Source organism: Leucopleurus acutus (assembly GCF_964270905.1).
Source record: "Leucopleurus acutus genome assembly, chromosome: 9".
NCBI lineage: Eukaryota > Metazoa > Chordata > Mammalia > Artiodactyla > Delphinidae > Leucopleurus > Leucopleurus acutus.
Window position 1 is genome coordinate 72,525,063 of NC_139144.1, and position 14,484 is coordinate 72,539,546.

The 14,484-nt window shown below is 39.7% G+C and overlaps 1 pseudogene across 1 annotated transcript; it reads right to left on the bottom strand.

Moving 5' to 3' along the window:
• Positions 1-5,246: 5,246 nt before the first annotated feature.
• LOC309966267 (stress-induced-phosphoprotein 1-like) lies at positions 5,247-6,869 on the bottom strand (annotated as a pseudogene). The gene has a single exon. The product of its transcript is annotated as a stress-induced-phosphoprotein 1-like (transcript).
• Positions 6,870-14,484: the final 7,615 nt, after the last annotated feature.

Genomic DNA, 14,484 nt, shown 5'->3' on the forward strand with positions numbered 1-14,484 from the left:
CACAAGCCACAACTGCTGAGCCTGCACGCCACAACTATTGAAGCTCATGTGCCCTAGAGCCCGTGCTTCACAACAAGAGAAGCCACAGCAGTGAGAAGCCCACACACCACAATGAAGAGTAGCCCCCGCTCGCCGCAACTAGAGAAAGCCTGCGCACAGCAACGAAGACCCAACGCAGGCAAAAAAAACAAAACAAAACAAACACACGCAAAAACGAATTTATTCCCCAAGGATAAGGGGGGACTACCGTAATAATCACTGTAATTCCAACATAGCTGTAATCCCCACCCTGAGGATCTCTCTAATGCAGATAAACAGAAGCTATATCTGTAAGTAGTCACAGCAGCAATAGTAGCCAACACTAATTTGGCTTGCTATGTGTCAGAGGCCGCTCTGAATGCTTTCCAAACATTAATTCAGTTAATTCTCACAACAATCTTTTGAGGCAAGCATCATTATTCCCATTGTATAGAATGGCCTGTTTGTGTGTCACCAGCCTAACAACACTTTCATTAGACTAACAGGTTTTTTTAAGGTCATGTAATGCGTATATTAATAGTATTAAGAAAAAATTTAAACTCTCTTCAACTAATGATATCAGTTACGATGATAGCCATATTTATTCAATGAACTTCATTAACTAGAGATTCTTTGGGGTCCATGTACTGAGAAGAGCATCTTATGCAGACTGCATCTTTAAACTCTGTCTTTTGAAAAGAAATCATTTCAACTTGCTTACGAAAGAAATAATGTTTAATTATTCTGGACACAGAGCAGAGTGTTTGGTGGTTGTTTTTGCCTTTTAACATAACTCTCAGTGACTTCTGGTTTCTCCATTTCGGTGACAGTTTGTACTGGTTATCTAGTGCAGTTTACATTCTGATAAGCACATAGATAGAATAAACAAATTACACTTTTGAATTCATTGTTGTATAAGATAGGTACTTCTAAAAATGAATCTGCTTCTAAACCGGTTCTAACCAGTTTGGTTTTTAGAAGTTTTGCCTTTTTAACAACTGTCATACTATGAAGAGATCTCATTTTATTAACCAGTATTGTATTAAGGAAAAATTAAGTGTGAAATGTATGCTGAGTTATAAAGAGCGTAGAAATGACTTCCTGGCTAAAAAACGTACACTACCACCCTGACTTGGGCCCTGATAGCTAGAAAGGGTCAAGCGTTAAATCTGTATCTTCCAGACTTCCCTGGTGGCACAGTGGTTAAGAATCCACCTGCCAATGCAGGGCACACAGGTTCGGGCCCTGGTCTGGGAAGATCCCACGTGCCGCGGGGCAACTAAGCCCATGCACCACAACTACTGAGCCTGCGCTCTAGAGCCCGTGAGCCACAACTACTGAGCCCACGTGCCACAACTACTGAAGCCCGCGCACTTCGAGCCTGTGCTCCAAAACGAGAAGCCGCCACAATGAGAAGCCCGCGCACCACAATGAAGAGTAGCCCCCCCGCTCACTGCAACTAGAGAAAGACTGCACGTAGCAACGAAGGCCCAATGCATCCGAAAAAATTAAATTAATTAATTTTTAAAAAGTCTGTATCTTCCATCAACAATTCAGGATTATGTTCCATTTTATACTGTAACCCATTTTCCTAAATTTCCTTCCATCCACTGCTCTTGAAAGAAGGAGTGGAGAGAGAGAGATATGAAGGGCTTAGTATTCCTGTGGAACAGGTCTAAATTGAATGCTGTAATGGGAGATACCGGGGCCTGAACATCTTCAGCACAAGGACTGGGTCTCACAGAGATCATGATGAGGATGATTAAATGCTTTGGCAACCACATGGTGCTGCAGAGAGCTGTTAGAAGGCGAGCTGGTCACCGGTGCTTGATCTTGACTTTCCCACTCTTCAGCCTTCCCCTAGAGGAGCTCAGTATTGTCCTGGCTTCTGCGAGGACCTACATTCTACATCCTGCTGACTCGCACATTTCTTTTTCTAAAAACAGGTACAAAGTTTATTTATTTTATTTTTTTATTAGCTATCTACTTTATACATATTAGTGTATACATGTCAATCCCAATCTCCCAATTCATCCCACCACCACCACCCTGCTTTCCCCCCTTGGTGTCCATATGCTTGTTCTCTACATCTGTGTCTCTATTTCTGCCTTGCAAACTGGCTCACCTGTACCATTTTTCTAGATTCCTCATATATGCATTAATATACAATAGACTCCCACATTTTAAAAAATTTATTTATTTATTTATTTGGCTGTGTTGGGTCTTAGTTGCAGGTCTTAGTTGCTCCTCGGCATGTGGGATCTTAGTTCCCTGACCAGGGATCGAACCTTTGTCCCCTGCATTGGAAGGCAGATTCTTAACCACTGGACCACCAGGGAAGTCCTGACTCCCACATTTTTAATACCAACCCAAATCTCTCTTCTGAGCTGCAATTCCATATAATCTCGCTGCCTATTCAACATCTCAACTTGAATGTCTCTGGAGGCACAGGTTGCAACAGTGAACAAAAAAGCCAAAAAAGCTATCATCCTGGAACTCATATTCTAGCCCATATTCAAACATGTCCCAACGAAATCATATACCTTAAACCTATCCAAGCCATTCAGTTGCTGTGGTTAAAAACCACGTCTCATTAGCTTTACGTTTAAGGTATTTTTCCTCTTCAATACCAACACAATCATCCAAGAAATCCATCATTTCTCTCCTAGGCATCTATAAAAGGCCCCTAATAGTCCTCCGTCATCCACTTTTGTTCTCGGCACCCCCCCCCCCCCGCCACCACCAGCCATCTAAGTCATATGGTTACTTTGTTTCATTTTCCAGGCGTGATCCTTTGAAAGTACAAAGCTGATCATGGCAATCCCTTGCTTAAAAATACTTCAAATGCAACTTGAATAAAATTCAGAGCCTACTAGACTCAGTAGGATCTGGCTCCAGCTTTCTTTCGCAGCTTTCTCCCCTTTATGCTCTGAGTTCCAGACACAGTGACATTCTGTGAGTTCCTAACTAGGCCAAAATCCTTTTCACTCCAGTAACGCACTTCTTCCGTTTGTCTCTGTTAACTCCTAATCATTATCAGATCTCAGGCTGAGCATCATTTTTTTTTTTTTTTTTTTTTTTTTGCGGTACGCGGGCCTCTCACTGTTGTGGCCTCTCCCGTTGCGGAGCACAGGCTCCGGACGCGCAGGCTCAATGGCCATGGCTCACGGGCCCAGCTGCTCCGCGGCACGTGGGATCTTCCCGGACCGGGGCACGAACCCATGTCGCCTGCATCAGCGGGCGGACTCTCAATGACTGTGCCACCAGGGAAGCCCTGAGCATCATTTTTGCTAGCCTACAATTCCTGCCAGATTACCAGTCCCTTTATGTGTACATTTGTAGCATTGTTTTTTCTTATGCTTGCTAGCATTGTAATTAATTACTTGTGTGATGATCGGTTTAATGTCTCTCTTCACCATTAGGCTGTAAGCTCCATTAGGGTAGGAAATTTATCCATCTTTTACACCACAGAATTTCCAGTGATATCACAGTGAAAATAGTAGGCATTCATTGAATATGTGTTATATTTATTCAATACAAGGAAAGGCTACAACTCCTTCAAGTAAGCCAGTATTATAACAACTAATAAGAAATAAAAATTCATCGTTAAGAGGGTTATTATGGGAAAGGAAGGAATTCTACTGGACTAATTAGAAAAAACTTAAATAAAATTTTTATTTTCCGGATAAGAATAGTGAATTAATACAAAATGCTACAGGGGTAAATGAATGTTGATAATACATAACTGATAGGAACAAAGAAAGACATTGTAGCAGCTCCTACCTGGATAGAATGAGGAGGGAAATGTCATCAATGATGAGAAGTGACTTTTGTCTGTATAAAAGAAACTGAAGACCTCACAGTGATTATACATAGGACTTCTAGGGACCTTTCTGCACCAAATATCTTGGGAGCTATGATCTCTTGCATTCAGGTATTCAGATGTGGTGGAATAGAGTTGCGTAGAGAATAGTATGAAATACTCAACTGGAGTGGGTAGGACCCTAGGCAGCTGGTATGTGGAGAAAGCAGAAAACACTGAATAGTTTGCCTGCAGGTAGATGCCTGTGATGACTTTTAAATCCGGTTTAGGATGCATAAATATTTCATGAACTGAAAAGCTTTAAGGTTAGGAGTGGCCCTGTACTGGTTGCACGTGATTTTTCTCCTGCACAGAACTCCTGTTGACTTCAGATTTCAAGAGAACAGATTTGGGCCAAAATTACTTGCTGTGCAGTAACGATTTCATAATTGGAATATTATGTCTCAAGGTTTAGAACTTTCTAAATTATTCAAAAATCTTCTGAAATTTTTATTTTTCAGCTTCAAAGGATACAGTTCGTTTTGTTTTGGGGAAGAGAACATGTATCTGTATTTCTGAGGCCTTGTTCTTTTATAAAAATAAATCAAGATAAATAGGTTTACATACTTGGGAACATGGGAACAACGTTTCTGTATTTTAATCCCAAAACGTTGAGTAAAACATTCAGTCTGCTCAGTGCCAAATATTACATCAGTAGACCGCGAAAGCACTTCAGATACTGAGCTCTTAGGTCAACTTTAAAAATAGTTGTGAAGTTTTAAGCTGCTTTTATTAATAAATTGCTTTTTTTTTTCAAAGACACCTTGATAATAATGCACTGTCACCTTTTCTCATTAATTAAGCTGTGATAAGAGGATCTGAATTGACTTCTAGTTTCCTGTTCCTCTAAAAGAACTAAGCTTGAACAAAGATGTATTTTCTTTGTCTTTCTCTTGTATGGTCAGTACTAACAATAAACAGAACTACTTTTTCTTTTCTTTTTTTTTAAAACATGTGACCATGCTGGACTGGCTTGTGTTGTTGGTGAAGGGGTCATGGAGCTAATAGTGTGAAGACACTTGGGGCCTGAGTTTGGGAAGAATACCCTCCCCTCCACATACATGCATACTCCCGGCCCCCAAATCACCAACTATGCGAGAGCAGCTGGGACAGTGACTTGAGCGCCAGGGGTGGGACACATGAAACTCTGGGGCAGCAGGAGAGACCGTGTGTGTGCTAGGAGGGCCCAGAGGCCGCACAAATGACTCCAGTATAAGTCTCTGTATCTTCCACATAGGTCTGTATAAACATATAGAGAAGATGTTCGCCTTTTCCCCTTCTCTCTCTTCTGCTCTATGCTGCTTGCCACAGTTCCCGCTCCTTTTTCCACATGAGGGTGAAGGGAAGGGTTATGATGAGCAAGTCATCACTGAATTGCAATCAGACCCACATCCAGCAGCTTCTGGATCTTCTGCACTATTACAGGATTCTTCATGTGTCTGCTGAGTGCTTGGGGGTCCTTCTGCATCTGTTGCAGGATGAGCCACATGGCCACGTCACTCATCTGCTGCACCTTGGCCATGGCCCATCGCTTCACATCTTCAGGGCTGTCATGTTGGTTGTACAGGACCATCATGTAGCCATGGTGAACATCTGCTACCTCCTTACAATGGAGTCCAGGTCTAGTGCCTTCTGGCAGACATCCATGGATTTTGTATGGTCCTTCATTGCTTCTCAGGGCAGCTGCTTTCCGTGTATAACCCTTGGTGAGGGTCAGTTCTAGCTGGATACACTTCTCACAGTCCTTGAGTGGCAGCTGAAACTCCAGGACTTTGATGAAGCAGGTAGCTTGACTGCTGTACAATTTGGTATCTCTTGGGTTCCTGTTTGATGGCTTCTGTATAGTGCTTCCTGGCCTGGGGATATTTCCAAAGCCAGGCCAGGGTTTATGTGGTCTAGCCACCCTTGCTCCTTCAGGATTTTCTCTGCCTGTTGGCATTTCTTGAGCACATCTGGGGTTCAGTGCTCTGCCAGAGATTTGTAGAAATGGATGGCATCCTTGTACTTTCCTTCTTTGAAATAGGCTCTGTCAATTTGACATAAGCTTTGGCAATCTGTCGAGGATAGTCTTCTTGTCTAGCCTCTCTTCAATGGCCTTCTCACAAAGCTCCTGTCATTCACTCTCGTCGCCCTTTGTGAAATACATGGCTGCTTGATTGGTCATGCGAGTCATGTTGGTGGGGTCCTGGCCGTTGCTTCTGTCATACTGTTTCAAGGCTGTGTCAAAGTCTTTTTGCTTACAGGCATCCTTCCCCAACTTTTTCTTTCAGTGCCTGCTTATTATTCCCTGGAATATCTTCTTCCATTGGCTCTGACTTGGTCTCCTTTTAGGGAGAAGGTGGTGGTGGAGGTGTCTCAACTTCTTCCTCCTCATCCGTACTGCCCAGATAGCCTCGAAGGAGACACTGAGGGTAGTCACGATCTGGGGATGTTGCAGTTTTTGCCCAGGTCAGACGGCCTGTTTGACATTGTTCTATCAGTTCCTGGTAGGTAGGATCCATGAGCAGTGTCCTTGACCTGGGATCACTCTCCAACTTCTGGTGCAGATCGGACATGTTGAAAGCATTCTTGAATTTCATCTCTGCTGACTGAGGCTCGATATTCTGTAAACCCTCTTTGAGCTGAGGATCGTTTGCTTCATGTTTTAAAACCTTGTCATAGGTTCGAGTGGCGGATTTAAATAAGTTTAAGAACTCAAGAGCTGCTGCTTTTTGGAAATAGCATTTGCCCCAGTCAGGTTTTAAGTCAATGGTTTTGCAACCATCCTCATAAGCCTTCTGGCGGTCTCTGTTCTTGGTGTAGGATGCTGAGCAATTGCTGGAGAGCACATGGGCCTGGGGGTCTGACTTAACTGCCTCAGAGCGACACTGTAATCCACCATCCATGCTGCCAGCACTCAGGGCCTTATTGCCCTTCATTTTAGCTCATTTGCCTGCTCCATAGCCTGGCGGCAAACACCATTCAATAGACTTGATCTGCTCCCGGTTCGCAGCCTAGAAGTTGTTTTTTTTTTTTTCTTTTTACATCTTTATTGGAGTATAATTGCTTTACAATGGTGTGTTAGTTTCTGCTTTATAACAAAGTGAATCAGTTATACATATACATATGTCCCCACATCTCTTCCCTCTTACTTCTCCCTCCCTCCCACCCTCCCTATCCCATCCCTCCAGGAGGTCACAAAGCACTGAGCTGATCTCCCTGCGCTATGCGGCTGCTTCCCACTAGCTATCTACCTTACATTTGGTACTGTATATATGTCCATGCCTCACTCTCACTTTGTCACAGCTTACCCTTCCCCCTCCCCATATCCTCCCCATATTCTCTAGTAGGTCTGTGTCTTTATTCCTGTCTTACCCCTAGGTTCTTCATGACATTTTTTATTTTCTTAAATTCCATATATATGTGTTAGCATACGGTATTTGTCTTTTTCTTTCTGACTTACTTCACTCTGTATGACAGACTCTAGGTCTATCCACCTCATTACAAATAGCTCAATTTCGTTTCTTTTTATGGCTGAGTAATAGTCCATGGTATATATGTGCCACATCTTCTTTATCCATTCATCTGATGATGGACACTTAGGTTGTTTCCATCTCCGGGCTATTGTAAATAGAGCTGCAATGAACATTTTGGTACATGACTCTTTTTGAATTATGGTTTTCTCAGGGTATATGCCCAGTAGTGGGATTGCTGGGTCATATGGTAGTTCTATTTGTAGTTTTTTAAGGAACCTCCATACTGTTCTCCACAGTGGCTGTATCAATTTACATTCCCACCAGCAGTGCAAGAGTGTTCCCTTTTCTCCACACCCTCTCCAGCATTTATTGTTTCTAGATTTTTTGATGATGGCCATTCTGACTGGTGTGAGATGATATCTCATTGTAGTTTTGATTTGCATTTCTCTAATGATGAATGAATTTGAGCATTCTTTCATGTGTTTGTTGGCAGTCTGTATATCTTCTTTGGAGAAATGTCTATTTAGGTCTTCTGCCCATTTTTGGATTGGGTTGTTTGTTTTTTTTGTTATTGAGCTGCATGAGCTGCTTGTAAATTTTGGAGATTAATCCTTTGTCAGTTGCTTCATTTGCAAATATTTTCTCACATTTTGAGGGTTGTCTTTTTGTCTTGTTTATGGTTTCCTTTGCTGTGCAAAAGCTTTGAAGTTTCATTAGGTCCCATTTGTTTACTTTTGTTTTTATTTCCATTTCTCTGGGAGGTGGGTCAGAAAGGATCTTGCTGTGATTTATGTCATAGAGTGTCCTGCCTATGTTTTCCTCTAAGAGTTTGATAGTTTCTGGCCTTATATTTAGGTCTTTAATCCATTTTGAGCTTATTTTTGTGTATGATGTTAGGGGGTGATCTAATCTCATACTTTTACATGTACCTGTCCAGTTTTCCCAGCACCACTTATTGAAGAGGCTGTCCTTTCTCCTGTACATTCCTGCCTCCTTTATCAAAGATAAGGTGACCATATGTGCATGGGTTTATCTCTGGGCTTTCTATCCTGTTCCATTGATCTATCTTTCTGTTTTAGTGCCAGTACCATACTGTCTTGATTACTGTAGCTTTGTAGTAGAGTCTGAAGTCAGGGAGCCTGATTCCTCCAGCTCCATTTTTCTTTCTCAAGACTGCTTTGGCTATTCGGGGTCTTTTGTGTTTCCATACAAATTGTGAAATTTTTTTGTTCTAGTTCTGTGAAAAATGCCAGTGGTAGTTTGATAGGGATTGCATTGAATCTGTAGATTGCTTTGGATAGTAGAGTCATTTTCACAATGTTGATTCTTCCAATCCAAGCATGGTATATCTCTCCATCTATTTGTATCATCTTTAATTTCTTTCATCAGTGTCTGATAATTTTCTGCATAGAGGTCTTTTGTCTCCTTAGGTAGGTTTATTCCTAGATATTTCATTCTTTTTGTTGCAGTGGTAAATGGGAGTGTTTCCTTGATTTCACTTTCAGATATTTCATCATTAGTGTATAAGAATGCCAGAGATTTCTGTGCATTAATTTTGTATCCTGCTACTTTACCAAATTCATTGATTAGCTCTAGCAGTCTTCTGGTAGCATCTTTAGGATTCTCTGTATAGTATCATGTCATCTGCAAATAGTGACAGCTTTACTTCTTCTTTTCCGATTTGGATTCCTTTTATTTCCTTTTCTTCTCTGATTGCTGTGGCTAAAACTACCAAAACTATGTTCAATACGAGTGTTGAGTGGGCAACCTTGTCTTGTTCCTGATCTTAGTGGAAATGCTTTCAGTTTTTCACCATTGAGGATGATGTTGGCTGTGGGTTTGTCATATATGGCCTTTATTATGTTGAGGAAAGTTCCCTCTATGCCTACTTTCTGGAGGGTTTTTATCATAAATGGTGTTGAATTTTGTCGAAAGCTTTCTCTGCATCTATTGAGATGATCATATGGTTTTTCTCCTTCAATATGTTAATATGGTATATCACATTGATTGTTTTGCGTATGTTGAGGAATCCTTGCATTCCTGGAATAAACCCCACTTGATCATAGTGTGTGATCATTTTAATGTGCTGTTGGATTCTGTTTGCTAGTATTTTGTTGAGGATTTTTGCATCTATGTTCATCAGTGATATTGGCCTGTAGTTTTCTTTCTTTGTGACATCCTTGTCTGGTTTTGGTATCAAGATGATGGTGGCCTCGTAGAATGAGTTTGGGAGTGTTCCTCCCTCTGCTATATTTTGGAAGAGTTTGAGAAGGATAGGTGTTAGCTCTTCTCTAAATGTGTGATAGAATTCGCCTGTGAAGCCATCTGGTCCTGGGCTTTTGTTTGTTGGAGGAAGATTTTTAATCACAGTTTCAATTTTAGTGCTTGTGATTGGTCTGTTCATATTTTCTATTTCTTCCTGATTCAGTCTTGTCAGGTTGTGCATTTCTAAGAATTTGTCCATTTCTTCCAGGTTGTCCATTTTCTTGGCATAGAGTTGCTTGTAGTAATCTCTCATGATCTTTTGTATTTCTGCAGTGTCAGTTGTTACTTCTCCTTTTTCAATTCTAATTCTATTAATTTGAGTCTTCTCCCTTTTTTTTCTTGATAAGTCTGGCTAATGGTTTATTAATTTTGTTTATCTTCTCAAAGAACCAGCTTTTAATTTTATTGATCTTTGTTATCATTTCTTTCATTTCTTTTTTATTTATTTCTGATCTGATTTCTTTCCTTCTGCTAACTTTGGGGTTTTCTTGTTCTTCTTTCTCTAATTGCTTTAGGTGCAAGATTAGGTTGTTTATTTGAGATGTTTCCTGTTTCTTGAGGTAGGATTGTATTGCTATAAACTTCCCTCTTAGAACTGCTTTTGCTGCATCCCATAGATTTTGGGTCATCGTGTCTCCATTGTCATTTGTTTCTAGGTATTTTTTAATTTCCTCTTTGATTTCTTCAGTGATCACTTTGTTATTAATAGTGTATTGTTTAGCCTCCATGTGTTTGTATTTTTTACAGATCTTTTCCTGTAATTGGTATCTAGTCTCATAGCGTTGTGGTCAGAAAAGACACTTGAAACAATTTCAATTTTCTTAAATTTACCAAGGCTTGATTTGTGACCCAAGATATGATGTATCCTGGAGAATGTTCCATGAGCACTTGAGAAAAATGTGTATTCTGTTGTTTTTGGATGGAATGTCCTATAAATATCAGTTAAGTCCATCTTGTTTAATATATCACTTAAAGCTTGTGTTTCCTTCTTTATTTTTATCTTGGATGATCTGTCCATTGGTGAAAGTGCGGTGTTAAAGTCCCCTACTGTGAATGTGTTACTGTCGATTTCCCCTTTTATGGCTGTTAGTATTTGCCTTATGTATTGAGGTGCTCCTGTGTTGGGTGCATAAATATTACAATTGTTATATCTTCTTCTTGGATCGATCCCTTGATCATTATGTAGTGTCCTGCTTTGTCTCTTCTAATAGTCTTTATTTTAAAGTCTATTTTGTCTGATATGAGAATTGCTACTCCAGCTTTCTTTTGGTTTCCATTTGCATGAAATATCTTTTTCCATCCCCTTACTTTCAGTCTGTATGTGTCTCTAGGTCTGAAGTGGGTCTCTTGTAGACGCCTAGAAGTTTTTAAAAGATAATTCCTCGCCACTCTTGCAAAACAGTTTGGCAGTTTCTTAAACTAAACATGCAACTACCATAATATCCAGCAGTTGTACTCTTGGGTGTTTATCCCAGAAAAATAAAAACTTATCCTCATGTAAAACTTGTAAACAAATGTCTATAACAGCTTTATTCAGAATAGCCAAAAACTGGAAATAAACATTCTTTACTGGGTGAATGACTAAAGGAACTGGAATTCATAACCTTGAATACTACTCAGTAATAAAAAGAAATGAATTATTCATACATGCAACAATTTGAATGAATCTCCAGAGAATAGTGATGAGTGAAAAAAACCCAATCCAAAAAGGTTAGATAATATCTGTGTGATTCCAACATACAACATTCTTGAAATGACAAAATTATACAAATTGAGGAGACATTAGTGGTTGCCAGGGGTCAGGGACAGGGCAGGGAGTGGAGTGGGTGGTACAGTGGGGAAGGGAGTGAGTGTGATTATGAAAGGGCAACATAGGGATCCTTGTCATAATGAAAATATTCCGTATCATTGTTTACTCCTCCACTTGCCAATGGACGTTTGGATCTTACGTCTCTTAAAGTAATTATAAGAAAAGAAAATGGATATTTATACATTTTTTTTTTTATAGTTACCCACATATTTACCATTTCTGGTGCTCTTTTTTTCTTTTTTTTGTGGTATGTGGGCCTCTCACTGCTGTGGCCTCTCCCGTTGTGGAGCACAGGCTCCGGACGCGCAGGCTCAGCAGCCATGGCTCACGGGCCCAGCCGCTTCACGGCATGTGATATCTTCCCGGACTGGGGCACAAATCCATGTCCTCTGCATCGGCAGGCAGACTCTCAACAACTGCACCACCAGAGAAGCCCTCTGGTGCTCTTTGTTTCTCCCTGTGGATTCAAGTCACCATCCTGAGTCATTTCTTAGTAGTCTGAAGGACTTTCTTTAGTAAATATTTGTTAGGCAGGTCTAAGTTCTCTCAAAGTTTGCCAGGTATAGATTTCTTGGTTGGTAGTTTTTTCTTCCAGCATGTTAAATATGCTATTCCTCTGTCTTCTGCGCTCCACTGTTAAGGTAATCCTAAGTAAATTTGGCTTCTACCTTCTTTTTGAACTCAAAATCCAGGTCCTTCCTGCCTCATAACCTTGGCCCTTATATTGCCCTTTTTTCTGGACTCCTTGGCCATATGTTTCATTATACAGTAGTCCTGGAAATCCCTGAGCCTTGGTGATTGTACTTTCCTATAATGAATGGACTAATCTGTGGAAGAAAAAGTGAACTTTACTTGTCCATAACAACAATGGTGCTGTGGCTTGTCAGAAAGCTGAAAGTTAAATTTCATGCAAAAAATAATCACTGACTCTTAATATAATCACCTTTCTTTATAGAACTAGCAGTCTTTCTAACAACTTTAAAATTTTTTTGTTTTTAAATATTCTGATAGTGAATCATTAAAGAAACCAGATTTCCAGTTGGGTTTAGTTTTTAAGCTTCTAAGACCACAATGCTCATTTTATTTACCAAGCTATCATATAGAAAAATTAGCCCTGGGGGGTGATTTTGAGCTTTCCTACCCATGTGTGATTCATGCAATCATGGGTCTGACTAACATAGTCCATTCACACATCCAAAGGAAGCAAATTACAATCTTTACAATAAGCATTTTTCCAAAAATTAAAAAGGGAATAAAACAATGCTTTTCATGCTTCTTTGTTAAAAGAAACATTATATTTAACAAAAATTGGATATTATGGGAAGACCTTCTCCTTAATAGCTCAGGAAGAGTGTGTGACTGTCTTAGGAGGCTTACTGCTTCATGTAAGTAAACATGTTAAGAGACACTGCCTGGTATCCGTTAAGATCTAGTTAGGAGACTGCAGCCAGACTAGTCACTTAACAGAGAAAATAGGACATAAGTAATTATCAATTAGGTATAAAGTTAATTGGGTGACTGAAAAGGCAAAAAAGAGAAAATGAGGAAGCAGCTACCTCCCTTAGAGCTGGAAGAACAAAGGAAAGATGTTGTACATATTTAAAACTTCTCTCTCTCTCTCTCTCTCTCTCTCTCTCTCTCACACACACCCACACACACAGAGCACAATTGGTAGAGCTTAATAGGGAGCCATCTGGCAAAGAGGTTTGCACAGTCCCCACTCCAGTATCACATAAAACAGCTGGAAGGAGAGTCAAAATCTTAGTAACTGGCACATTTCTTTAATCCTAAATAAAATCTTTTTCCTACCTATCCAGTTTCCCCTTTGCCTAAGATTACCAGAATGTTCTGATATGAAATAATCAAATGTTATTTTGGCTTATGTTTTCTGACAATTTTAACAAATGTTGATTCAAAGTTGACTTTTGCTTTTTTATTATTAGGAGGGATAAGTACGAAAGAGGGGAAGGATTACTTTTCATTTCCATAATGGACACAAGTTTTATTGTTGACTGCCTCAAATATGTTGGCAATACATGGAGTATAAATTGTAAATAAATAAAACTCAGTTGTCCCAACTAATAAAAGAGATTCTCAACATTTCCCCAATTGTCTTACTTGGGGATGGGGGGTATGATTTTAATAGCAAATATTTCAAGCTAGATAGCAGACACAGTGGAAGAAAGAGGAGATAATTTGAGCAGACACAGCATTTCTTCAATCTCAACTGCATTTCTTACTCACCTGAGGACCACCAGCCTAAAGGAATGCCTGCCAACTTCAGGATAGAATAGCCACTTGGGAGATACAGAAAATGACAAAGTACATACATATTTAAAGTAAGAAAAAAAAGCTAAGATTTCTTTAAATGAAAATCAAGATGGAAATAATTTTACTCTGAAAACCTTCAGAGAATTAGGAGGAGTCTTTAGTTTTTTCCCTTTAACCGATATTTTTAAAATAGCCTATTTGTCAGTCTAGATTTGAAAGAATCTTTAAAATTGCTGCAAAAAATATATACTGATACATCTTACATGGTAGTACTTAACATGAAACAGGATGCTTTTACTTGCTCTAAGGAAAGCTTGTTACATAAGTGCATTTAAACATAGAACCCTCCTACCTGACATCAAAGAAAAAATCTATAAATTCCTAAGGATCCTGAAACTCTTGAGTTTAAAATTTTCACGGATTAGGGAAATGTAGGTTATACTCCACTTTTCCCCCACAAGAATGGTGGTTTTCAACCTAACATAGTCTTGCAGAAGGGAAGGGTAGAAAGGTATGAGTTATACAGAATTTTTCCTTGGCAACTTTGATATTCTCCTCTCTCACACACCAGGTTTAGAACCTGGTGGAAAAAAGCAAACATGGAGGTAGGGAACTGCAATATCTGAAAATATGTTACCATTTAAAAAAAGATTTTCCATCTGATTATGTTTATGATTATTTCATTGTTTTGCATTCTAAGCTATCTTACATAATGATAAGAAGAGCACTGATAACAGCAAGCATCACCAAAAAAAAAAAATCTTCATTCATAACTGGGGACTAAAATGGCCCATCAAGCCAGG